At 39.0% G+C, this 27,652-nt stretch overlaps 1 pseudogene; it reads right to left on the bottom strand.

The window, feature by feature from the left end:
• Window positions 1-1,937: 1,937 nt before the first annotated feature.
• On the bottom strand, window positions 1,938-27,652 carry LOC123986867 (annotated as a pseudogene).

The raw sequence follows: 27,652 nt of genomic DNA on the forward strand, positions 1-27,652 counted from the left end.
TTTTTTTGATTGCATTAAAAAGACACAAAAATATCATCATAGTGCAGAAGGTGGAGCAGTACCAGCTAGAAACTTTGGCTCACCTCTATGTATAGAGGTTCCACTACATTTGGTGAATTATGAAGGGTATCCTAAAGCAGCAGACACCTACCAGGAGGCACCAAAAGAGCACTTTAAGCAAAGGTGTCATTTACACTGGGGACACTGGGGACATGTCCCCACCACTTTTTTCATTTGCATTTCAAGTATCATTTGCACCCCTTAATAAGACATAAGCTCCCCTAAAAGCATGATTTGTGATATTTTGGGTTGACAGCATGCTTTATTGACATTAATCTCTGTATTTCTCTATCATCATGGATCACGCGGAGCGTCAGACTTCATCCAGCCAGAGGTAACGATGACTAACCGTCCGCAGCGGGCCGGTCGCTCCTCTATCTCCTGGTCCTGTACGCTCCACCGCCACTCTCCCTCTCCAGTTTGGGTTGTGTCGCTAAGCACTATGAACGGTCCGTGATCGTTCCCTCTGGCTGGATAAATATTAAGCATAATCCATGCACTCCTACAGCTGGGGGGTCTCTGCAGCGCCACGCACTTTCTAAATTCTTCCCTCTCACTGAGAAAAGAAAGGTCAGGTTGCAAACACTGCCGTTGTGTCAAGCATAATTGTAGCAAAATGGCTACATATGATAATAATAATAATAATAATAATAGCCTAATTATTATTATTACAATAACATCGCCTACATGCTTGCAGCTATTAATGATTCAGCAGTAAGAATCACAGTCTGTAGTGCTGTATTCTAGCCTTGTTCTTCTCTTGACAAATGTTGGGCTGATTTTCACAACTGTTGTCACTTTGTAATCTTTCTAAAGAGCATAAAAGAGAGATCCTGTGTATGTCCTCATTGTAATAAGGATTTGTGTTGATCTGACCATATATGAGGTGTAAATATATATTGTTATTGTGCATCACAGTGATGTTATGCATTAATCCAAAAGTAATGTAACTAGTAGTGTAACTAGTTACTTTCAGCAGTGAGTAATCTAGTAAAGTAAGGCATTACTTTTTTAAAAAGTAACTAGTAACATGTAATCCATTACCTTTTTTGAGTAACTACCCCAACACTGCAAGTTAGCATACAGACATGAAAAGTGTCATGAAACTCTCAGCAAGTGAGTGAATAAGTGTATTTCCCAAAATGTCAAACTATTCCTTAAAGCTCTGATTTTACGTTAGGCCACACATGAATACTTAACTCTGCACACAGAAACAGTGACTATGTGCATTTTCATCCCTCTATCAGAGAGTCTGTACACCACTGAGTATCATCATAGCGTAATTCCTGCCATTACAATGCAAAGTCACCTTCCAACTGTGATGAGATCCTGTCCAGTGTGCTGTGTCATCTGTCCCTCTTGTACAGTGATTCTCTGGGTGTCAACCTCAACATGTAGGTCAGCTTTGAAGTGGATGACAATCCTTTTGAAGCCTCCATAAGCTACTGAATCAAGCTCACCATTCACAGACAGCTCTAGTACAAAAGAGAACAAACACAACTCAACACCACACTTCAAACTGGCAGTGGTGGAAGAAAGGAACAATGTTGATTACAGATAAAAGTCACTCACTCAAAAAATCCTATTTAAGTAAAAGTACAGAGGAATGAGTACTGTACTATGGCCCAGTGATACTCAATCTAGGATTGTTTAATATGACTATCATATGTTTTAATGTAATATCAAGTAAAGTATTGAATGTATTTAAGTTACTTCCCACCACTGCAAACTAGGAAATAATTATAGGTTATATGTTACACAGTATATAACTGACACAAGGAGAGGAACATTACTGACCCCTGTTGGGATGGTGTAGTAGTTTAAGGCGGACATCTCCAGTGACATCAAAGCATAATGGAAGAGACATAGTCTCAGTTCTAAGCAAAAACCTGTGGATAAGAGGAACTACAGAGGAACACAGAGATACAGAGACACACAGCGTCACACAGCAGACAGAACGCTAATAAACAGTATTTTCTTGTATAGGGAATATTGTTTAGACCTGCAAGATTTGCTAATATGTTCGTATTGTCTATTAACTAAGTAGGCTAAATTACTAACTAACTGTTTAATATAAAAGGCTATGTTCAGAGTGCAGGCAGAAGAGACCAAAATTCAAGTCAAATGGAATCTGATCTTTTCCAGTTTGGATTTAAGCCACTTTTATGTCTTGTCCAAATCCGTTACAGATTTTTAAAATGTGACCTCAGTCTGGAAAGTCAGATTCGAACTGATGCAACTCTGACATCACTCTAGAGCCACTAATTTTGCACTAGATAGAGCTGCGGTGAACCAAAAAGCTCCACAAAAGCCATTATTAAACATGTGGCTCTCTTTCTCCTCTACCTTGCAATCATCTGCCCACAAATTCCCTTCCAGCTGAAATCCACCGATGGCGAGATTTCTTCTGAGTCAAGTGCATGCTACTTGTCCGAGCGGAAACAGTAGAGAGAGAGAGTTAATTGTGGGGCATATGCATTGCACAGTGCCAGAAACAGTAATGAATGTAATTAAAGGACAGAAAGTTGCGAACACTTTTCATAATTTGGGAGAAATGTGCCCCCAGGAGAGGGCAATGAAATACGGCCCACAATGAAAATCGGGACAGTAGCAAGTAGGAGCTAACCGGAGCTAACCTCTGTGGCTCCTTGTTTACTTCTGTATGACAGCGTGCTGCATGTGATGTCATTTTATTTTTCTGCGCATGTGGGTCACTTGCAGGTTGTGGACTATTCACACTTCAGTCTGATATGGGCCATATTTGAAAAAAAATGTGAACTATCATTCAAAAATATCGAATTGGAGAAAAAAATTGGAATTGAGCATTAAGTCTTTGAGCCTGTCAAACAAGATGCAATAGGCCACAGAATAAAAGGCCAGGTCAATTAATACAGCCACACAGCATTCTCTTCTTTCTGACACTTGCAGAGACACACCCTTGGTCGGTCCTCAAGCCAAACTGCATGGTGGTTAAATACTGTGTAACTTCAGTTGGTGGGTGAGTTGTGTATTGACCAGTTTCTCAAAGACTTGGGAAAGGCAAAGCAAGATGGCTGTCACCCCCTTTAAAGAGTAGGATGTCTGCAGCAGATTTCCAGGTCTGATGGAATTCATAGGTCTGCAGGGAAAGGTTTAACAGACAAGTTATTGGAGCTGAGCCTCTAACTACAAGAAGAAAGAGTACAGAGTATCCAGTCCAGATGATTTAAAAGGATCTAGTTTGAGCCTTTGCTTTGAGAATTCTACAATCAAATGATGAAATGTTTTCATATGCAACAGAAACAGATAGACTGTATATAATCCAGTGCTTGAAGTGGATAAAAATAAGTGTCAGTTCTCCCCTTATTCACCTTTCACCCTGGATGAGTAACTATTAGACGTACAATACTGCAGTTTAAGAAATACACAATCAACATTTATCATTTTTGCAGGTCTTTCATTAAGTCCTTGTGCAAGAAAGGTCTACATTGGTAGTTACTCTCTAATTTGTGAATTCCAAGTTATTACTTGTCAATAATCACAACACAATTCTTGCACAACAGTGTTGTTCGAACATTTGAAAGTTTACTGTTGCACGTCAAGCTTTTGATAATGTCCAGGCTGTGATTGGTCAGTTCACAAAAGAGACATTGACAAGTGACTGGATACTTTCTCTTCTCTCTACTTTTAGGATGTTACACAAATGATCAGCACCTGGCAGGGTAGAATTTTACTTTTGAAGCTCTGTTGTGTCATCCTCCCCATGTTCATGTTCTCTTTGTGCCCTTTTGAAGCCAGGATTTGTAAGGTTTATGTGATGTTACTTAGACTAGTCGCCATAAGAGAAAAGCAGACAGGCGAAAACAAGTGTGCATAATACAGTGCCCCCTGGGTGATGCAGTTTATTTAGGGCCTTTATGATAAGTGCCGGTTCGCAAGAAAAATTCACACCAAAGAGTAAAAGGTAAAAGTGCTGGTACTGCGGCCCCACTTCAAGCACTGCCTTTATTCTTTCGTTGCACAAATAGGTGCGTTGAGTTTTTCTCTCGCCCATGATGATTGCATTTTGATTAACTTCATAAAATCCTTTTCTCTTTTCAGGGAGAATACATTTATGGGTCCAGTGGGAAGCTATTTCTTACACCGCAGCTGATGGCTGCTGGATACACAGATCCTCCAAGAGTAACAGAGCACTAGAGCTGCAATGATTAATAGATTAATCGATTAGTTAACGATTATTAAATTAATTGCCAACTATTTTGATAATCAGTTTGAGTTTGTAATTTTTTAAGAACAAAAAGTTTACAATTCTCTGGTTGTGGACAAAACAAGATATTTATTAAGACCTCATCTTGAGCTTACACAACATTTTTCTCCATTTTCAAACAACTAATTGATTCAAGATTGTATTAACTGACATCCATTTTCTGACACCTAACCTCAGCTTCACAACAAACCACTAAATACACACACATGCTTAATCTAAAATTGATTTAAATACTCACAACAAATTGTGATTAACAACTGTAAATCAGTTTAAATTGTTTGAGATTTTATATTTCATGCCTACATTTTGTAGTACTATTCTAATCTACAACTGATTGTCTTTCAGTGTGTGTGTTATGATGTAGATGCAGAACATTTGTATTCATTTTTCTGTCATTAGAAGAACAGATATAAAGGACTGTCCAGCCTTAGTGGGGGTGTATGCTGCCTGATTGCTCAACATGGGTGGTTGGTACCATATTTACAAAATAAGCAGAATGGATCAAAAATAGCACTGAAAAATAATTTTTACCTGCAGGAAACAATCCAGAGAAATCTATGGGCAATGTAGGAATGAGATAACCAGGCCTTCCCCCTGCCATTTTTTGGAAAATGAACAGTCAAATTGTATACATCTGTTAATATCTTGCATGTACATTTTCTACAAAAATATATTTTACAACTTACTGTTTGTTATAACTGTAGCTAGTAATATTTAGAAAAAATAGTCACTATTAGTCAAAAATAGTACACATTTGAATTTTGTGCTTTGCATTCATCAAAGAAAACATTTATGAGATAACTTTACACTTTGTGATCAGAAGAAAACTATTTCAAAATAAGAACAACATTTAAGAAAAAAATAAATTGTAATTATAAAAAGTATGGTATGAATGGTATGACTCAGGAAATGTGAAGTAATGGTTTTAATCAGAACAGTGCAGATGCGTACCCATGTCCTACCTCCAGTGATTCCACTTCTGCCTGATTTGAAAGAAAAACATGATAACATGAAATTAGGGTGCAGTAAATGTAGTTACCAATGATCTTAAACAGGTGGTATTATGCTTTTTGGCTTTTCCCTCTCCTTTGAGTTATATGTGCATGTAATAGGTTTGCAAAGTGAAAAAGCCCAAAGTTTTTTGCCCATATGTGACTCAGATATGATCTTTTTATGACAGTGTGAACAGGCCAAGTCACATGGAATCTGATCTTTTCCAGTTCGGAACTGGACCACTTCCATATGTGGTCCAAATCCGATACAGATCAGATCTTTTTAAATGCGACCTCAGTCTGGACATCAGAATTGATGCGACTTTGACATATACATATTATCGTTGTCTTCCTCCTCTACCTCACTATCATACCCTGCTCAAAAAAATAAAGGGAACACTTAAATAACACAATGTAACTCCAAGTCAATCAAACTGTCCACTTAGGAAGCAACACTGATTGACAATCAATTTCACATGCTGTTGTGCAAATGGAATAGACAACAGGTGGAAATTATAGGCAATTAGCAAGACACCCACAATAAAGGAGTGGTTCTGCAGGTGGTGACCACAGACCACTTCTCAGTTCCTATGCTTCCTGGCTGATGTTTTGGTCACTTTTGAATGCTGGCAGTGCTTTCACTCGAGTGGTAGCATGAGACGGAGTCTACAACCCACACAAGTGGCTCAGGTAGTGCAGCTCATCCAGGATGGCACATCAATGCGAGCTGTGGCAAGAAGGTTTGCTGTGTCTGTCAGCGTAGTGTCCAGAGCATGGAGGCGCTACCAGGAGACAGGCCAGTACATCAGGAGACATGGAGGAGGCCGTAGGAGGGCAACAACCCAGCAGCAGGACTGCTACCTCCACCTTTGTGCAAGGAGGAGCAGGAGGAGCAGGAGGAGCACTGCCAGAGCCCTGCAAAATGACCTCCAGCAGGCCACAAATGTGCATGTGTCTGCTCAAACGGTCAGAAACAGGAGGGCCCCACGTCCACAGGTGGGGGTTGTGCTTACAGCCCAACACCGTGCAGGACATTTGGCATTTGCCAGAGAACACCAAGATTGGCAAATTCGCCACTGGCGCCCTGTGCTCTTCACAGATGAAAGCAGGTTCACACTGAGCACATGTGACAGACGTGATAGAGTCTGGAGACGCCATGGAGAACATTCTGCTGCCTGCAACATCCTCCAGCATGACCGGTTTGGCGGTGGGTCAGTAATGGTGTGGGGTGGCATTTCTTTGGGGGCCGCACAGCCCTGCATGTGCTCGCCAGAGATAGCCTGACTGCCATTAGGTACCAAGACGAGATCCTCAGATCCCTTGTGAGACCATATGCTGGTGCGGTTGGCCCCGGGTTCCTCCTAATGCAAGACAATGCTAGACCTCATGTGGCTGGAGTGTCAGCAGTTACTGCAAGAGGAAGGCATTGATGCTATGGACTGGCCCGCCCGTTCCCCAGACCTGAATCCAATTGAGCACATCTGGGACATCATATCTCGCTCCATCCACCAGCACCACGTTGCACCACAGACTGTCCAGGAGTTGGCGGATGCTTTAGTCCAGGTCTGGGAGATCCCTCAGGAGACCATCCGCCACCTCATCAGGAGCATGCCCAGGTGTTGTAGGGAGGTCATACAGGCACGTGGAGGCCACACACACTACTGAGCCTCATTTTGACTTGTTTTAAGGACATTACATCAAAGTTGGATCGGCCTGTAGTGTGGTTTTCCACTTTGATTTTGAGTGTGACTCCAAATCCAGACCTCCATGGGTTGATAAATTTGATTTCCATAGATAATTTTTGTGTGATTTTGTTGTCAGCACATTCAACTACATTATGTTCACAAATTCCCTTTCTTACACCTGAAAGATATGTGCATGCTATCTGTCGAGCGGACACAGTGGGGAGAGAGAGAGGGAGTGAGTTGTGGGGCAGATTGTTGTACAGCGTTGTACAGCGCCAGAAACAGTAATGAAAAGAACAGAAAGTTGAGAACACTTATCATAATTTGGGAGAAATTTGATCCGTGAGGATAATAAAATAATAAAAAACGGGAAGAACAGGAAATCCTTTCCATTTCACTCGGCTAGCTCCTGACCACCTCTTTAAAAATTACTATACTCATGACTTGTAAGTTCACTCGCAAGGTCTCTCCCACTCCTTCTTGCTGATCTATAAATGTTTTTGATTAAACACATTCAAATTTCGTTTGCCTTTGTGGATTTAGGTCTGTAACCCCGGCAACTTACGCTGTGAACCTAACCTGCTCGGGAGGAGGTTTACTTCAACAAACGTCAAGTTTCTTTCTGATTCCTCCCCTCCTGCAGAGCCTGAAGCGGCTGTCTGCTTTTCCTCATTCAGACTGTCGATATCAAAGCACATATTGGAACTCAATTATGTCTTTAGAAACATCGGCATCGGTTTGATAGCTCAGAGTTCGTCAACCCAGAGTTCAGGTTTACACTCAGATTTTGTTGAACCTGCTTTCTGAAATGGGGCCCTGGTGGCTGGCTGCAGTATAGGTCATAAACCTTGCCTCTTTCATGTTAGTGGATCAAAATACAGGTCAAATAAACTTTTCCCAAAGATGGTTTCTTTCATTTTAGTTAGTTCTTTAGCTTCATTGGGAGGGCGTCCATTTTTATGAAAATATCTATGATTTGTTCACGTTCTAAATGTCTTGTTGACTAGTCAGAGTGCTTGGAACTTATTGCTTCTTGTGCCCTATATCATGGTATTTCTCAATACAATGTTTGTAAAGGATTTTATAGTCATAAAGGCCTAAAAACACAACTTTGTTTTTAATATGCTGTGTTTTGGATACTGTGTTTGTGTCTTACTTGTCTGTTGTTCTGTGTCCAGTCTGTGTTTATGGTGAGCTCTGTCGTTTTGTTGTCCGTTTGGTTCTATGTTAATCTGTTTTTGTTTTCTTATCCTAGTCTGTTGACTGTGTTGTCCTGTTATCTTGTCTCCCTTATCCACACTGTGTTCTTGATTCTAAGATTTGGGTTTTGCATCTACATTTTAGTTCTGTTCTCTTGAGTTTAGTTCATTGTGAGTTTACTTACTGATCAGTTTGGTATCTGTTATTCAGTCTGGGTTATTATTCATCTGGTTATTATCTGTCAGCTAATATTTTTCATTATTTCCATTCTGTTCCTTGTTGAGTGTTGTCCAGTTTCCTGGTTAGTTCTGTCTCTGTTCCCCTCTGTGTAACAGTTGGTCCATGTTTTCTGGTTTGGAGTTTTGTTCCTTGTCTTGTGTTCTCTGTATAGCCTTGTTTATTTCATTGTTCATTCGCAGGTTCTGTTTAGCTCACTTTGTACCTCTCTGCCATGTATCTTAGATTTAGCTCTGCATTTTGGTTCTGGGTCCTAGTTTATGTCTGTGTTTAGCGTCCAGGTTGTGTCCGTTCCCCCAGTTATCACTCTGCCTGCCTGCCTCTCTGTTTTCCCCTGGTGTCTCTCTGCCTCGTTAGCCCTGATCTTGATCATGTGTGTTGCTTCCACCCTGCTCGTTAGTCCCTGTGTAGATAGGTTTGGTATTTCTGTCCATTCATTGTAGCGTGAATACGCTCTGTCGTGTGTTGCTGTTTGTCGTGTATCCTGTATATGCGTTCAGTGGGAGTTTGGATTACCTGCTTTATTTTGGACTTTCTCTGCACCTTTCTGTGTACTCCCGTGTTAAATTGAGTAAGTGTGAATAAAATCCCTGAAATGTATATCTGAGATAAAAGAGAAATGTTAAAAAAGAAACGTTGGACACTATTGGTTTTGCATTGTTTTTTTCTTCAAATGTGTGCTGCTTACTAGTATCTTTGTAGCCCATGGAACCAGCGTTTGGCCTTAACATCCATGGACCAGATCCTACAAGAGGTTGCCATGCCCGTGGTGTTGCACCTTCTTTGGGTTTATGAAGCACATCGGTGTTCTCCCCCAGATGCTTGGTGACCACCATGGATGTCAGTGGGGTCACAAAGCTGTACTTCAGCGACAGCTCCAAGGCCTCTTTCTTCACATTCTGCTTCTCAGGTCCAGATAACTGCAGCCTGTGTCACAAGTGTGTACAAATGTTTTAAATATGACAGCTGACATGACAGTAAAGTATGATAATGTTAATGGTTTAATTCAGTGTTGGGCAAGTTACTCAGAAATTGTAATATATTACCAGTTATTTATTACGCCTTAAAAAGTAATATTATTCTAACATTGGACAGGTTTGTGCAGAGAGAGAGAGAGAGAGAGAGAGAGAGAGAACCTGAAATATTATCTGGTTATCAACCAAATAACCTGTGCAGAGCAGAGCTCGGCCAATACCCCCTTACTAAAAATACAGAAATGATCACTTAAATTTTACAATCACTTAAAATCAGTTAACCCCCATACATATCATCACAAAGCCCTCACATACCAGGAGCTGAAACCAGAGAAGAGTCCCCTCAGTCAGCTGGTCCTGAGGCTCTCTGCAGTAACAAGTCCCCAACAGCCTCAGGACAGCAACACCAACTCAAGCAGACCAAACCAAATTATCAGCAAGCAGAAAGAAAAATGTATTTAATACTGGAAATAAATTACCAAAACACAAAGTAAATTACAATGTTATCTGACCCTAAAAAGAGAATTCACACTGGTAAATTACCTGAGTACAATAAAATGTCCCAAACTAAGAAAAATGTTGACAGCATACAGACTGAGTGACCATAGAAAAGGGTCGCCAGGGGACAGTTAGAGACAGAGCTGCACTTTCTAACCCCATGCCCCAAATATAAAACACTAAGACAAAAACACTTTACAAACATTTCCCAAATATACCCCGAATTCGAATTCATATCAGACACACAGAAACTCCCCTATTTACTGGGAGAAATGCCCAAATGTGAAATAATTGCTGCAAAATATGTCTCCTCATGCCATGAAGTGATGACAACCAGTGGAACCTCAGACTGATAAATAATTGTACAGATTTTCAAATTATTATTTTGATTGTTTAATATTTTAGTAATTGTTTTGTTTTTACATTTGATACTGATTTTTTTTTTAAATTTATTTTTTAATCAATTAATTATTTTTTAAATTTGTCTATTAATACACACACACACATGCTTACTGTTTATTTATTTTAATTTTTTATATATTTTTTAAAATTGTTTTTAACACAAACTAATTACTTGTTTAATGAAATGTATGGGGTTGATTGTTCTTATGTAGTATGTATGATGCTTTGGCAATATTGTTGTTACACATTCATGCCAATAAAGCTATTTTGAATTGAACTGAATTAAGAAAGAGGCAGCAAGCCAGGAGGTGCTGCACGAATATATGCTCCTCAATACAGCTCCTTAATCAACATTGATTTTAAATACACCAAGTTAAAATTTAGAAAATCAACATGTGGCCGCATTGATAAATACACAAATTACAGGCTAATTATGGGAAACACTGCTTTCCCTACCACCCCCCTTCACCCAAACAAAGCAGTCTCTCCTGACTATTTAACTAACATCATATCCATAACAGCAGTTGAAAGCTTTTTGCTGGTCGCACAGAGTTTACAGTAGACAACAATGTTCTTTGCATCTTAGACTGCGACACAATAATGGCAGCAACTACTTACAACTGTGAACAGAACGCCTCTCTCCCTCGTTCTACATTCTTCCTTTAGTGTTTGGCTATCAGCGGACATGAACAACAAAGTCGGGTCCCGCTGTGCTGTCGCACAGTCGTGGATTTACGTCAAGGATGGTGCGTTCAGTAACGAGTAAAGCAGCGTACTTGCCTTAGTAACTAGTAATATTACTGTTTTTACATTAGTTACACTACTTAGTTATTGGGGAAAGTAATACTATTACAGCAACGCGTTACTGCCCAACACTGCTTCTGATAATATTTTTGTTGTTTCCTCAGTAACTGTTTGACTTCCCCTAAAATGAATGTGCACCAACACAGATATACACACATAGGCCTACTACTCCTGTTACTCTTGTCAACTGTTGATTAAATAGAAATATGAGGTTTGCAGCCCTTCAATAAATATTTGATAACAAACAAGAACATCAAGAAAAAATGGTCGACATCTCACTCTCTCTTTCTCCAGAAGGTGTTTGACTGTGAGGTAGGCCCAAACCCTCTGTATGTGGCTGTCTAATGTGCAGTGTGGATGATCCTTACCGAAATGGCCACAACTTGTGGACTGAAAGTTTTGATGTCGTTGTCAGTTATCTGACCGGCCACCGCAATCTCAGAGCCATTATAATACTGGCTGAAGTTAGTCTGGGTTAGATTGGTCGCACCAGCATAGATCATTGTCACATCTGTCAACAGAGGAGTGGCCACCTCTTCATAGAAACCCTGTTGACATACAGTATGGACACTGTATGAATGTTTAATGTCTCCAAAGTCACCAATCATCAATTATGTAACAAATCTATAAATTGTGGGAAGTACAAGTGATTTAAAAGTGTAATGATTAAAACCTTTAGCTGTAAATCAGCATCAGAGTCTTCATAAATCCGTCGGGCTGCACCATTGTTCTGCAGTGACATCTTCTCAAGGAACTCAAAATTGACATCAAACCCAAAACCAAGACAGTAGAGAGGGAATTTGTCAGCAATAACCCCTCTTACATTTGACTGTATTGTTTCAAGATGTGTCACCCCTGCAAAGACACAAGACAGGCACGTTGAGGTAAAAAAATAAAAAAATGTTATTGTTATTTAAATGTATGTGATCCTTAAAGGTCCCATATTATACAAAAAAAAATTTTTCTTGTCTTTTCAAACTAAATATGGCTACGTTCAGACTGCAGGCAAAGGTGACTCAAATCAGCCCAAGTCACATGAAATCTGATCTTTTCCAGAGGCGATTTGAGTCTTTTTAATATGAGAACCAAATCTGATTTTCTGAAAAGCAACCTCTGACATTCAGATCGGAATTGATGCAACTCTGATGTCCCTTTATAGTCTCAATTCTGCGCTAGATGGATCCATGGTGAACAAAAAAGATCCACAAAAGCCATTATTAAACATGTCTCCTCTACCTCTACCACCTCTGGCTCTCTGAGTCACGTGCATGCTACTTGTCCAAGCGGAAACAGTATAGAGAGTACAAGAGGGAGAGAGTTGGGGCATATGCCTATATATATTTATTTTTTAGTAATGAATGTAATGAAAAGGACAGGAAGTTGTGAACACAAATCGAGAAATATGAGGGTTAGCAAGTATGAGCTACTGAACCATTATGTTTTTATTACCTTTGAATGAGTCATTTCTATCTACATAACCACAGGTCCCTCCTTCCGTCGACGTCGCCATGTTGTGCCGCCATGTTTCTACAATGGCTGAAAATGGACAAACAGCGCTACAGAGCGCCTTTTGTCACTACTTTCTTCTTCTTGTAGAATTCTGGCAGTGTAGACGCTCATCATTACTTTGAATACGTACGTTCATAGAAGAAGAAATAACAATATACAGCAGTGGTTGGCAAATAAGTTTTGCATCGGAGAAATTTTTTTTATCCAATTGTTTTTATCCAATTTTATTTATGGTGGGTGAGAATATAAGGCATAATATGGAGACAACTTTTTATGGTGTTTGGTTAGCTTAGTTGGTAATGCGCAAGACTGACATGTGGAAGGTTGTGTGTGTTTTTTCCCCCCTTCTTAAATAAACTGATCATGAAATGACTGTTTCATATGCTCACGTGGTGTTGAATGCCGCCTTGACTTAACTCCTTCCCTGGCCAACCTCCTTATTAGGCTTAGGCAAGACACCTGTGTTCCCTTGCTCTCTCTCTGCTTCCTGATCTTTCCCTGCTGTGGTTGGTGTTTGTGGCTCAGGTATGTGAAAGGAATAGTTTCACATCTATTTTCCCTTAACAGTTGATTATGTTGCTTACCTGCACTTTGACACTGTTAAGAACCTCCTTTTCTCCTGCCCTGTGACCACTGATTGTTGTATCTTCATGACCCATCTCAGAGTTGGTTCCTTCTTGTTTTAGACCACTGCTGTTTTGCCTACTTAGTTTATTTAGTTTCCTGTTTTGCCTATTTGCTGTTTTGTCCCTCTTTGGTTAGTACAGTTTGCAATTGTTCAGCCAACTGGATTACTTGGTTGGTTTCGTTACTTTGTTTGTTTCTTCTGTATTCAGTTTATATACTGAGCAGGGTGCCATCTTGTTGGGAGGCTAGACACCCGTGGCAAGGTCCCTTCACTTTTCTGCATTTGAGTAATGGGGGCACTACATGGACTGCACCATTTTTCTGTGAATAATGCTGGGAGGTTTGTAGTGCTGCACTTGAGGTGGGTCGGATAGTGCTAGCACTCCTGGGCACTCCTCAGCATAGTCTGCCTCTCCACAACTGACCTCGGCGTAGTTTTGGTTAGTTATTTCGGGGCACTGGATTTATATTAAAGCTGTCTATTGTAACAAAGTAGTTTTATCTACCTTTTTTATCATAGTTTTGTTGCTGGTTCACATTTCTTTTCCTTTCAGCAGTTCCAGTCCCCAATTGTTTCTTCACTGATTTAAAAAATATATTTTCAATCACGTCTCTGCCTCATCAGTAACGTTCCTGTGTGCCTTTTTTCTCTTTATTCTCCTTCAATTAATCAAGGTTTAAATAGTATTTCCTGGGGGGCAATTCCCTAGGTGGCATTGTTGGCTTTCATTCAATTCCTTCCCTTCCCGGTCCACAAAATGCACACAATGCATAAGCATGCGCTGCGTTGTGAGTGTTCCAGTGTTTCATCTGCATCCATCAAACTAGAGGAATCTTGTTTTCTGACGGTTCTTTCAAAGTGACTGTTTAGCCGCTTTTCCATTACCAGTACCACCTCGACTTGACTCGACTTGACTGTTTGGCCGTGCTCTATTTTCCATTACAGACCAGACATAGGCTGTTTCCCAATACCGAGTTTGCCAAGTTCGGACTTCTGTACTTTAAAGCTCGCACTTGGCAAGTTCGGCTCGGGAGTACAAACTTCCAGGAATGGTCATTCAGCAATTGGAACAGCAGCGGACTTGATGACGGCCGGACCATTAGCAGACGGGACCTCACATCTCCGAAAACGTCATAGCAATTTTTTAAATCACCTCTGTCTTGAGAAACATATTTGGAGTTTAAACAACTATATTCCCGCATAAAAAACTCTTAAAACTACTATATGCGACACAAGAACAGCAGTATTATAAGTTACAGTTCTGAGTTTTCTCGTCCGACATTTCAGCTTTTTGCCGGCGAAATGCATTCTGGGATATCTGGCTATCCGAAGTCCACACAAGTCACCACCAATGCAGGCTCCATAAAACGGGCGGAGCGAGAACACATCCGGGTATTTGACTGTACTTGGCTAGATGTGGACTTTTGAATTGAAACAGTACTCTTGCTGCAACTGATGACGTTTCACAAGTCCACAAGAACACAAGTACAGAAAAGAACGCAGATTGAGAAACAGCTCTCAAGGCGCATTTTAGTCCCTCCCACCCGAGATGTGAGCTTGAGGAGTCGAGGAGGAGACGCGAGGAGAGAGGAGTCGAGGAAACGGGCATTTAACGAAATGAGATGTCCTCTCCTCGGAGCCGTCATATTTTAAAGTGACGTCAATTAAATATGACCTGTTGCACAGCTGCATCATCTGTCATCTTGCCACTAAAGGCTAGGAGATTATTTCTTCATAATCCAGAAACATGTCTGTCAACATTATAACATGTAGAAACATCTCGAGGTTCCAGTAAACATTATACCATCTGTTGAAAACAGCAGACTAATCATTCACTAGGCTACACAGTAGACTAGGCCTACCACTTTTTTGCTGTGCGCCTTTTGCCTGTAAACAGGAGATCATTACAGCCCTCAACTTGATGAGATGAGCGTTTCATCATCAGTCCCTTTACAAAATGACACAGTAACATTTATCTCAAATAGCCCCAATTACAGCTGTCATCACAGGACTCTACTGTTGGAATAACGTGCAGACTACATGGGCCCTATTAGGCTATTAAAACATGAAACAGATCAGTGCTGAATGCTCTGGTGTATATTACAGCCTAATAATTTGACTTCAGCAGCTGTTTTGTCACGATTATAGCAGCTGAATTGATGTGATCCGCAGATCGGCTCGGACATGCGCCTAAATCATCCACCTGCCCCTCATCAACTAATTATTTTATCAGATTTAGAGACAAGCATCTGCATGGACGTTTTACCCCCACCTCCACCGGTCCCTGTAGCTTTCCAGGTTGTTTCTTTCTTGTGTGTTATATTGATGTATGAGTTTTTTCTTTAACGATTTACTTTGATTAGAGAGACTGCTGTCAGTTATTTAAACGTTTCCATCCGTGCAGTAATGTCACAGCAAATATCGTGGGCTAAAACAGAAAAAACCTGCAGTAATAAACTTTAAGCTTTCAGCCTCTGTAATCCATGTTTAGACTGATGGAGCTTAGGGTTGTTCAGGAGGACAGCTGCTTTACTCCAAACACTTTTACTATATGAAACTGGACTGTGTGTGAGACCGTTTGGATGTGAAGAAGAACACAGAACATGAATTAACACCAGATCCTGACCGATCCTATCGGCATGTCGAGAGATTATTATTCATTTAAGTTGCTGTGACTCGTGCGTAAATGCGCAGTGTCACTGGGGAAACACTTCATACAGCCGCTATTTAATGTTCATTTTTACAGTCCTGCTACCCATCCACACATCACATTCAACAATCAGTGATATCAAAGTGAAATGACATTAAGGAATGCAGTTATGAGGCGCTACACAAACAATGAAGGGCAGAAAGTTTGATCGTGCATTTGATTATTTTTAATAGGACTATGGGTTGGGTGCCAGCTGTTTGGCACGCCTCTTGTAAACATCACAGCGGCTGAAAAGACTTCCGCAAAGGATGATCTCTAAGAAGAAAGTTTGATTGATTAGAAAAGATTGTAAAAAAGACAGGGAAAGAAAAAAGATCCAGTTAGCTCTTGCTGATTATGTATGTGCAATGCTAATAAACCACTGAAAGACAACAGTTGTCCAGGAAATGAACTCTTACCGTACCTTAATGTCTCCAAGTGAGGTGTCCCTGTTGACATCATAAACAATAACCAGATCTCCATTCATACCCTGATCTCCACAGCTGTCACATGTTTTCTGTTGGTTCTCTGTCGGGTAGAAATGCACCCACGCCTGGAAACAGGATTAACCAGGTTTTAGAAACTCTTGATAGGACACCCAGGTGAAAAAGAAATATACTTCAGTAGCACTTTTTTTGGATGCACTTATCATATTTTAATTGTACTATACTAAGTGTATATTAAATATGTTATTTTGGAACAACTTCAAGTATGTTAAGTGTCATTTTAGAAATACTTAGTCAACTTAATTTAACGTATTTAAACGTAATTTAAATATACTTCTTTAAATTGAACTTAAAATATCCTTTTGTGCTATACTTGAACAGTTTAAATATATTTTAAATGTGTTCCCTGAACATTTTTATTAGCATTTCAGTGTATTAGTAATTTATTACTAGTATACTCCAAGAGCCACTATTAATATCTTGGGAAGCTGCTTTATGAAACCATTCAGTATGAGAATAATTCATTATTAGTGCATTAAAAATACCTTGCAAAATGCCCTTTTTAATAAAAATCAGTTAAAAAAAATTATTTTACAACACTCACACACACACACATACAGACAACTAAAAACTTTAATTTTGTGTACATTACAAAAATTTATTCCAGACATTAAAAGGTACAGCAGCATGTATCACATCTTGAGCAAAATAAATAATCAAATAAAATATAATCAGTAAAATGATGACATGACCAGTATTACATAAAAATACACTATATACATCCCATCATTAATGTTACCCATGGGGGTCCTTCATGCTGTTTGGACACTCAGATGACCTCACAGCAGGCCATCCCACTTCTGACACCATATGCGTCACCCTGCCCAGATTCAAACACAGGTCTACAGGATACCAAACATGCAACTTTGACAGCAATGCCAAAGAGCCAGGCTCGTTGGTATGGCAGTCCAAGGGCTTACTCAACTGTAGTGAAGGTACTTCGTCACAAGCTTACAGTACAAATGGTGAAACCAAACTGAAACTGAAAAATGTCACAATCCTTATCCTTCAAGTGGAGGGTCAGTTATCTTTGAGTAGGACTCGTTGCATTTTCTGCGACTGCAGATACTATGGGATTTGGAAACTGCTTTATCACACAGCATCTGTGGAAGGGAAAAGGAAATATTTTGTCTATATCAAAGCAATACTACCTCTAATTAACTAACTACCATTGTGTGATTTTTTTATTTTGTTTAAAGTTGCTGAAACACAATATGACATCATGTCTAACTGTTCTGATAATGCTAACTGTTTAGGTTCAGGTGAAATGGTTTTCCACAAGTGACCCCTCTCAGTTAATGCTCAGTTCTTCCATTACAACATGATCAAAAACATTACATAAACACTACTGTACATTCAGCCAAGGAGCTGTATATAATAAAATGTTATTAAACAGGTACAACAAATAACAGACATTCAGACTTGCTTAACAACTGTGCTGTCTACATGTCATTTCACATCAACACAGCAGTCAATTTGTTAAGTACAAAAGTAGCCAATTACTTAATGTATAACAATATTTTTAATATAATTATTTTATCACAAGAATATTTGTTTATTTAGTCTGACCCCGTTGACATGTAGTGAGAGCAAAAACAGTGATGGTGTGCAGGAGCCAGACATACCTATGAGCACATTGAGATCCCAGGAAGAAATGCAGTTTCAAATGAGTTTAAATATTCAGTTAGGCCAGTACTTCCACCTAGTTTTGTTCTTCATTTGCGTATCATTATAAACACTGTAATTCTATTCTTATAGAAAAGCTTTATTATTATTCTTTATTTAATTTTCTTGAGCTAAGGAAGGAAATTCCAACTCTGGGTTGTTTAAAGTTAGGTTCAAGTTTTAAAAGTTGAATACAGGATCTAGGACCATACAAATGGACATAAAGTTGACCAGTATTTTATATAACATTGCATGCTATTATTGTGTAGTCAGTCATTGCAGGACATAAAAACATTATAATTATATTATAAAAAAAATCTCACATAAGTTGTACACTTTAACATTGCTGTTATAACTGAGTTATTGCTCACTGTAACTAACTTTAGCTAATAAATATATAAATCCACGTGCTAGCATTAGCTAATGCACACCAGAGCTATCCACCAAGGAAAATATTTTCAAACCCAGAGTGAGCGCAACTTTAGTTAATTTACACAATTGTGTTGTCTTGCTAACAATAATAATGTTAAATTTACCAAGAAAGACGATTTTTGCTGGCAGTATCTGCGTCTGTCCTCTCCTGCTTGTACTTGCCAGGCACCTTTAACGTTAGCTCTTTTCACATTTAACTTCTGCAGGGAGCTGACCGGATATTCTTCTCTTCTGTGTTCTTTTCCTATTATGTCTGTGGTGTCCACCTTCGAAGTCCGAGTAGGTAAAGTAAAACAAAGGAAACCTGAGAAACAAAATAATTTCTGGCCAAAAATAGCTTCCCTCTCACAGACAGTTAACACCTTAACTTTCGTGAAATGGACTGTGTGATCACGCTGTGTGATTGGGTCCTCGATTTGAAACCCTTGATTCTGATTGGTCCAATTGAATGCACTGCGCTAGTGGGCTGGGCGGGAGGGCACACTACTTCCCTGTGTAGCCATGTGTTGTTTACAAACAGAAACAAGTATAACAACATTATGATTTAAAGTATGCTTATTACTATACGTTGTTTGTTAAGTTAACATGTGCTGCTTCCTTCTTGGCCAGGTTACCCTTATGAAAGAGAACTCTGATCTCAACTAGCTATTTACCTGATTAAAAAAATATAAGAAATAATATGCTTTTGAAAAATATATTTTAATGTTAAAAAAAATATGTTTTAAAAATCTTACTTCTGGAATCAGGCTGAAACAAGTGGCAATTACATAAATATTTTGCAGTAGCCTACACAATTAGCATATTTGACATAAATATATTTGTAATCCACTAAAAGTGTAATTGTTTAACAATGTACTTCCACAAAGTACACCTAAATAGTATTTACTTAGAGTTAAATAAATGTATTTTTAATAAGTACACTACAATGTTGTGAAAAATAGTTTTATTTAAGCATATTTATTAAAAGTTTATAGTATATAGTTATTACCAATTTCTTCAAAGTATACTTTTGAGAAGTATGTTAAAGCTCAGGAGAATATATCTGTAATATACCTTTAATAAGCATGTTTGGAGTATGAATGTACTATGCATACTATGTGAATTTCTAGTACATTTTCAATGCCTTTAAGCGCACTTCTTTTTGACCTGGGCACAGAAGGCAACGAATGGATTTCATGGTCTTCTTCCTTTGATTACATTTCATTTGATTCAACTTAACTGTCACTGCACAGCGTTTCACAGCACTGGTGCAACCATAAAATGCAGAAGTGCAAACGGTACATAAAGATTTGCAGTAAATAAAAATGTGTGAATGGTACTAAAATATGTGCGCATGGATGAGCAACAAGTTCAAAATATAACTTTGATATGTCTTTGTAGTACCTGTTTGTCTGCATGTGTTTTGGTGATGGCATTAGCGAGGGCTTTGGTGCTTAGTCTTCCTTTAACCTCAATGAAATTGATTCCGGCTCTCATGTACACATCGGCCTGGCATTGAGAATAGCATAAAATTGTTAGAAGCACTGACCATGTAAGATGTTATTACCCCAAAATTGTTTTCCTGGATGAGGATATAATTAGATACCAAAAGGAAAGGGTTACACACACACACACACACACACACACACACCTTTAAGTCTTTGACAGGCTGCATGGGTCGAGCGTGGATTTGTAGTTCGTACTTGCCGAGCTTGCGTTTCAGCAGTTCCTCATATGTGAGTTCAAAGGTGACCTTTTTGTGAGCAGCCACAGTCACAGAGGCCTTAAATTCCTCGAGGGTCCTCCCTACAGAACTGCAGCAGAGACAATAATCATAGTATTAAAACAGAGGTTCCCAACTTTCTGGCTTGTAACCCCAATAATCAAACAATGCCTACTTATAACCCCCCATCACAGATCATGGCCTAAGTGTGGATATGAGTTGTGAGTATTTGCACTAAAGAGTGAAGATTTTCTTCTCAGGTTGTTTAAAGGATATTAGAGACCAGAATATGTGAAAGTAGCCAGAATTTGAAGAAAAAGGTATCCCAAAGGACACACAAGGCTCTTCTACAAATTAATTATATAAACTCATCTGTATAAAACCTGGTAATAAACTGATCCATGTACCTGACAAGCACACCGCTTTGGCCACAGGACACAGCCTCAGTGTACTGCTGCTGAGCTTGCTCCTTAGCTTTCACAACCCCATCGTACTCCTGGTCATCTATAAGCCTGAAAAAGACCAAAGAAAAGTCTTTGTTTACAGACAAACTCCGGAGTGACCCGTGATTTATTTTCCTGATTCTTTAATGTGTAGTTCTTACTGTGCAAATTCCTGTAAATATTAAAAGATGATTTTTGCTTCACACACATTTTGAATTTACTGATGAAGGTGTTCTTAGGAATCCGGATATGGAATTCTATTTCCTTTGACTCGTCCATACAATTGGCCACACGTCTTGTGATGACAGTGGTGGTATAACGACTGGTCACTGTTGAGTTGATGTGAAAGCTGTAGATGTACCAGTCATCCTAAGCAAATACAGGAGGCACATTGCACAATAAAAAAAAATTGACTTAGTTGATCCCACTGGCTGATGACTCGCTGACCAAAGATCAGATGATGGTGAAAAACAAAGTGTTGGTGGGTGGCATCAGTGAAATCTCATTGGTCGAAATGGAAAAACACCCTGTTCTCATTATTTTTCATCCAGTGATTTCACATGGCAATGACTTGTTCAGTCCAATATTTACCAAGTCTTAACCCTTTAATTTAATGATTAACATCACAGGGACCAGCTTTTAGTCCCAAAAAGGGAATTAGGTCCCCCCAGTGCAACTGTGTAAACAGATTTCTGGCCCCACACTATCAGTAATACAAATTCACACACATAACAATGACATGAATTTGACACTTAACATTTCATTGTTGATGTACAATAAATTCCTGGGGTTTTACTGCAACTTTTACTAAAAACCAAGTCTTAGTCCTTAAATTAAATTGATCACACATATATATAAACAATATGAAACAGCATTGAAGGTAGAGCAACATCAAATCCTTCAACCTGCACTTTCTTCATATGCAGAGAAAAAAAATAAATGCCTCAAATATCTGTTTATTGATATCAATGCTACGATTAGGGCTGAAACGATTCATCAATTAAATCGATAAAATCGATTAATAAATTCGTTAAATTCTTTAACAGCACAGTGTTTCACACAGAGATTTATTAGTGTCGCACATCGCGCTTACGCTGTGAACACAACGTGATTATAATGGAGCTGTTTGCAAAGTAGAGGAAGAGAGAGAAAAAAGAGGGACATAAAGAAAGTGTCCAAAGTATGGGATTATTTCAAGCTAAAGAAAACAGCAACTCTGTAATGTTACCGTCCGTCCACCGTAAAACGAAACTTATGTCTACTCCGCAACAGGACGACGGCACCTGAACAAAAAGCAGCCGGTGTTCTGCCAGCAGACCACACTTCTTAAACAACTCTATGGAAGCATATAGGGGACTAAATTAAAATTATCATGCAAACTTGAAAATGAAAATGTAATCCCACAATAACATTATCATTTCCACATATGTATGTGTTAGATAGGTAAAATTTAAATGAAAAGGCAATCATTTTCATTTTCACATACTTGTGTGAGCATTCTAGGACCATATTAAAATGAAAATGGAAACAGCATTTGACATTTCATTTTCAAAGACTTAGTCTGCTCTATAGAGGACTTTATTCAAATGCAATGAGTGAAACAGCGCCCCCAGTCTATTGCATAGCATTTACATTTACAAGCAGCTTTCCAAGGGGCACAATGAAAATGAAAATGCAATCTGTCAGTCCTCTCATCAAGGCGGGTCCTCAGTTAAGACTTCACTTCCTCTTCAGTTGGAAGGCCATTTCAGGTTCTCATGGTTCAGTTGTGTATCTACCATTCCACAACACTAGGCTGCAACTTCACAACCAAATGAAATCTATCAACCGAACAGCTCAAGGATGGATCTATACCGACTTCAAACTTGGAACCTGTACATTTTGCCATTGTATTGTGATATTAAGCCCACACACCGTTGACTGTATGTGTGTCTGTTGCTGCAGTAGCCTATGTAAGTTTACCTGGTCGATGCATGGCACGTGCAAAAAAACGATAACTTGCTCATACCCAAAAGCTGTAACATCAGTGTCCTGCTGGGCAGTGTCAAGCCCAGGCTAATACAAACCCATTCTCATTCAGAGATATACTTCACATTATTGCAATACTAGTATTAGTGACAATACCGCAGCTCCGTCACAGTTAATGTTATAGAAACAGTCAGTCAGTCTGTCTGTCATATCAACTATATAGCTGTAATAGTTACACCTATGAACAGTGCAAAACCGTTATCATAACTACACAGATGATATTGGACTAAACTATAAGTGTTTCCTGCAGACAGGCCAGCAGAGGTGTTTCCTGCCAGGCTGACAGAAGACAACAGAGGACTCCTCACTCCCTCTCAAGTACAGGTTTATATTTAGCTGTTGAACTCATGTTAATACTGGAAGTGCATAAGACTTTGTAAGATCAGTAACCTTCAGTTGTGCTGAAATGGTAATTTACAGCATGTTGCACTCATTTCGGCCACATGTGTGTACATGTGTATAAGACAAGGAGTGGCCACAGTAATCACTATACTTTTGTTTGTTTAGTATCTGTATTTTTACCAGAAAAGTATTATAACTACACAGATGATATTGGACTAAACTTTAAGTGTTTCCTGCAGACAGGCCAGCAGAGGTGTTTCCTGCCAGGCTGACAGAAGACAACAGAGGACTCCTCACTCCCTCTCAAGTACAGGTTTATACTTAGCTGTTGAAGTCATTAGTGTGCGAGCTGTAGCAGCTCTCACACTTTTGTTCTCTTCACTCTTTATTATTATTATTTATTCTGCCATTTTTTGGCATCTATCTTCTCCTGTACCGTTTGTCGTACAAACTTGGTTCCAACTTCCAATTGTACATCTTCTTCATGAGATGGGTTCTATTACCTGTGTTGCTGATATATGTGCAGCTAGAGACTCAATTTGAGATGTTGATCTTTCAAAGTTGTATTTGGTGTTTGCTAAAAAAAATGTTTAGTTAAGGAGCTATGCTCTTCCAAAGTGAAGGGTTTTCCAGCTTTTAGCAGACTTTACCAGTGTGTCATGTGATCAGTTAGAGTGGAGACAGGAGGATTTTGCAGACCAGACATTTTTTTGTAAACTGCTGCTAGTCGCGTATATTTATCTCTAAACACAAAAAGGCACCAAAATGTAGCCACATGCTTTTTCTCCCTCAAAATGTCAAAATCCTGCTCAGTGGACGTTTAGTTTTTTATCTCTGATCCTTAATTGATTGGAAAGTCTCAGTTGTTTCCCATTCACTACCTGTTGTAGCTGCAGGCTGAGGTCTCCCCCTGTCACTAATTCTTTAACTTGCTGTATCTTCCTCCCTGTTTGGAGTTTGGACACAAGAGGTATATTTTTATGCTGTAAAGCTTTTTTTTATTAAGCAAATACACTTTTTATATCAACACCACATCAAATTGTATCATTACAACCAGGCTGGCTGGTGGTGCAGTTAGTTAGTGAGTGATCAGTCTCTAGAGCCACACCTATTCCAATTGAGGGTTTGAATCCTGCAGCTGGCAGCAGTGTTAACTGGTTTCAACTTTAAACACCTGTAGCCTATGGTGTTTGAACTTAATGATATGTATATGTGTTGCTAAAATTTGCTAATAAGTCTCCTATTTGTTTGAAATACAAAACAAATACTTTGTAATACTTTGTGATTTATGTATTTGTTAAATGTGTCTGCTTAGAAAATAGTGTTTTATGTTGGTAATTGTCATTCTTGTGGTGGTTTACTATTGAAACCAGGAGTGAAGTGCTTGTTTCATTTGATAAATATGGCTGCACTGATAGCTAACCTGCAGCCAGGTTTGAGTGGACTCTAGTAGTAATATTTGGCTGTCTTTCTCTTTGCTCCTCCAGTTCTTCAGCTTGTGTTCTCTTTCTCTGTAACTGTGGTGAAGACCTGTGCTTTATATTTTTGTGCTCAGCTACTCAAGCTGTAACTCAAATTGCCGAAATGACAGCTGAAAAGTTTAATTTTTAAGGCAAATGCACCTTACCATCAACAGTACTTCAAAAAGCCGTGTGATCCAATAGCGTAGTGGTAAAGAGACAGTCCTCGGAGCACCACCAGACATTGATTTGATTCACAATATTAATTTATTGTAGCTTGTGGATTTACACAGCTTTTTGTTGTTTGAACTTGATGCTTACAAAAGGTGGAGTACTTACTGACTTGCAGTGGCTACTTTCAGAACTCCATGTTGTTAGTCTTTCTATGTGTAATCACTGTTTACTGTACCTATTTGTTTGAAACACAAAATTTACTTTGTAAATAGTGTTTTTTGTTGTAATTGTCATTCTTGTGGTGGTTTACTATTGAAACCAGGAGTGAAGTGCCTGTTTCATTTGATAAGAACAGCTGCATTGAGAGTTATATAGAGACAGTCCTCGGAGTATTAGTTCATTTGCCTGACATTTGAATCACAATTTTAATATATTAAAACTTGTGAATTTATAGAGCTGTTTGTTGTTTGAACTTGATGCTAACAAAATGTGGAGTTATTACTGACTTTTAGTGGTGACAAAGTTAATTGTTGTTATTCTTTCTAAATGCTATCATTGTTAACATGATGTTTAGTCTTTCACAGCACAATTCTTTGCTTGTTCATTTATTTTATTCTTCAACAGCGGAGTAGCCATCACAGAAAATATGTTTATAAGCAAAACATGCCTTCTATTGGTGCTTAGGAGCCATTTTTTTTGTGAGAATAAGACATGATTTCCAAAGAAAGTTGAAAGCCTTTCCTTCACAGTGTATCTGAGTAGTCTGGTGGTTGAGGTCTTGCTCTTGCTCCGGATCCGGATCCAGAGATTGATGGATAAAACCCTGCTCACAGCATGCTAACGAAAAGGGGGCCAAACGTAACACATATGTTTGCTGAACAAGTGTGCAGCACATCATTGAGTCTCTTAGCTGATGGAGCCGCACATTTCACCGACAGCAGTAGCAATCGCAAAAAATAGCTGGCAGTTCTCACACGCATTTTCTTAAGGAAATGCCCATTCTAGTGTTAATACTGCTATTAACAGTGGGTTTTTTTGTTTCTTCGTGTATTTTTCTGTAACATAAAGTAGACATTATTTCCCACTTTTACCACTAGAGGGAGTATACTGTTTAGTGAGTCATTTTAGGAGCAGTTGTAACAATGTGTTAGTGCTTTGCTGTAATGTGAGTCTGAACAGACCATCTGCTGGTAACAATCTACTGATCTTCTTGCGTATGTTGCAGGTAAGCAGACATAATACATGTAAGAAATAGTGTCTGCAATGCCTGTAACATGACTGTACATGCAGCTGTATAAAATAGGAGCCACAATACCGATCTGTGTAAATATAATAGTGTCAAATGTATTTCCTTTAATAAAATGTTTATTGAGTAATGTTAGGAGCAGTCGCAACAGGTTGTGCATTTCTGGCACATGAGTCTGAACAGACCTTGGACCTGGAAGAGGAGGAGGGGGAAAGCAGGACTCCTCACTCCTCCTCAAGTACAGGTTTGTACTTAGCTGTTGAACTCATGTCAATACTGCTATTTATGTCTCTGACACGATGATAGCTTAGTATCTATGTATTAACTCTCACTATAAATATACACTGTCTTTTATATGTCTTTACAGGTAGCATACATTTGGGAGAAGTGGTGTGAGCCGAGTGAAATAGAAAGTATTTGCTAGGAGATAGAGCGGTAACATATGAAAACACGGAGGCCTACAGTTATTGTTAGGGTGGCGTGTCAAGTAAGATATGAAACAAACAGAAGATGTGAAACATTAGTCAAATATTTTTCTGGTAAAAATACAGATACTAAACAAACAAAAGTATAGTGATTACTGTGGCCACACCTTGTCTTATACACATGTACACACATGTGGCCGAAATGAGTGCAACATGCTGTAAGTTACCATTTCAGCACAACTGAAGGTTACCGATCTTACAAAGTCTTATGCACTTCCAGTATTAACATGAGTTCAACAGCTAAGTATAAACCTGTACTTGAGAGGGAGTGAGGAGTCCTCTGTTGTCTTCTGTCAGCCTGGCAGGAAACACCTCTGCTGGCCTGTCTGCAGGAAACACTTACAGTTTAGTCCAATATCATCTGTGTAGTTATGATAACGGTTTTGCACTGTTCATAGCTGTAACTATATAGTTGACATGACAGACTGACTGACTGTTTCTATAACATTAACTGTGACGGAGCTGCGGTATTGTCACTAATAGTAGTATTGCAGTAATGTGAAGTATATCTCTGAATGAGAATGAGTTTGTATTAGCCTGGGCTTGACACTGCCCAGCAGGACACTGATGTTACAGCTTTTGGGTATGAGCAAGTTAACGTTTTTTTGCACGTGCCATGCATCGACCAGGTAAACTTACATAGGCTACTGCAGCAACAAACAGACACACATACAGGCGACGGTGTGTGGGCTTAGTATCACAATACATAACAGAAACAGCTTGATGTTACAGTTAGCCACATTAGCTGCAGAATATGGTAACGCCAAGTTCAACAGGCAAGTGTTCAAAAAAACAGAAAACCTACATAAAAATGGCAAAACTTACAGGTTCCAAGTTTGAAGTCGGTATAGATCCATCCTTGAGCTGTTCAGTTGATAGATTTCATTTGGTTGTGAAGTTACAGCCTAGTGTCGTGTAATGGTAGATACACATTTTCAATGAAATTTTTACCTAAATAACACATACATATGTGGAAAATGATAATGTTATTGTGGGATGATCATTTTAATTGAGTCCCCTATATGCTTCCATATACGTATCAACGAATCGTTGAAATAAGCTTCGAATACTAAAATCATTTTTAGTTGCAGCCCTTGCTACGATGTCAATATATTCAATTGACTGAGTGTCCTTACATTGTGGTGCTCTGTTCCTAAGGTTTTGTAACCTTTCTTTGTTTGGTAGTGTGGTAACCAAAGCCAGCAGTAGCCAAAAGAGGGCGATTTGCACCAAAGCTCTCTCCAT

The sequence above is a fragment of the Micropterus dolomieu genome, linkage group LG18, assembly GCF_021292245.1.
Source record: "Micropterus dolomieu isolate WLL.071019.BEF.003 ecotype Adirondacks linkage group LG18, ASM2129224v1, whole genome shotgun sequence".
Taxonomy (NCBI): Eukaryota; Metazoa; Chordata; class Actinopteri; order Centrarchiformes; family Centrarchidae; genus Micropterus; species Micropterus dolomieu.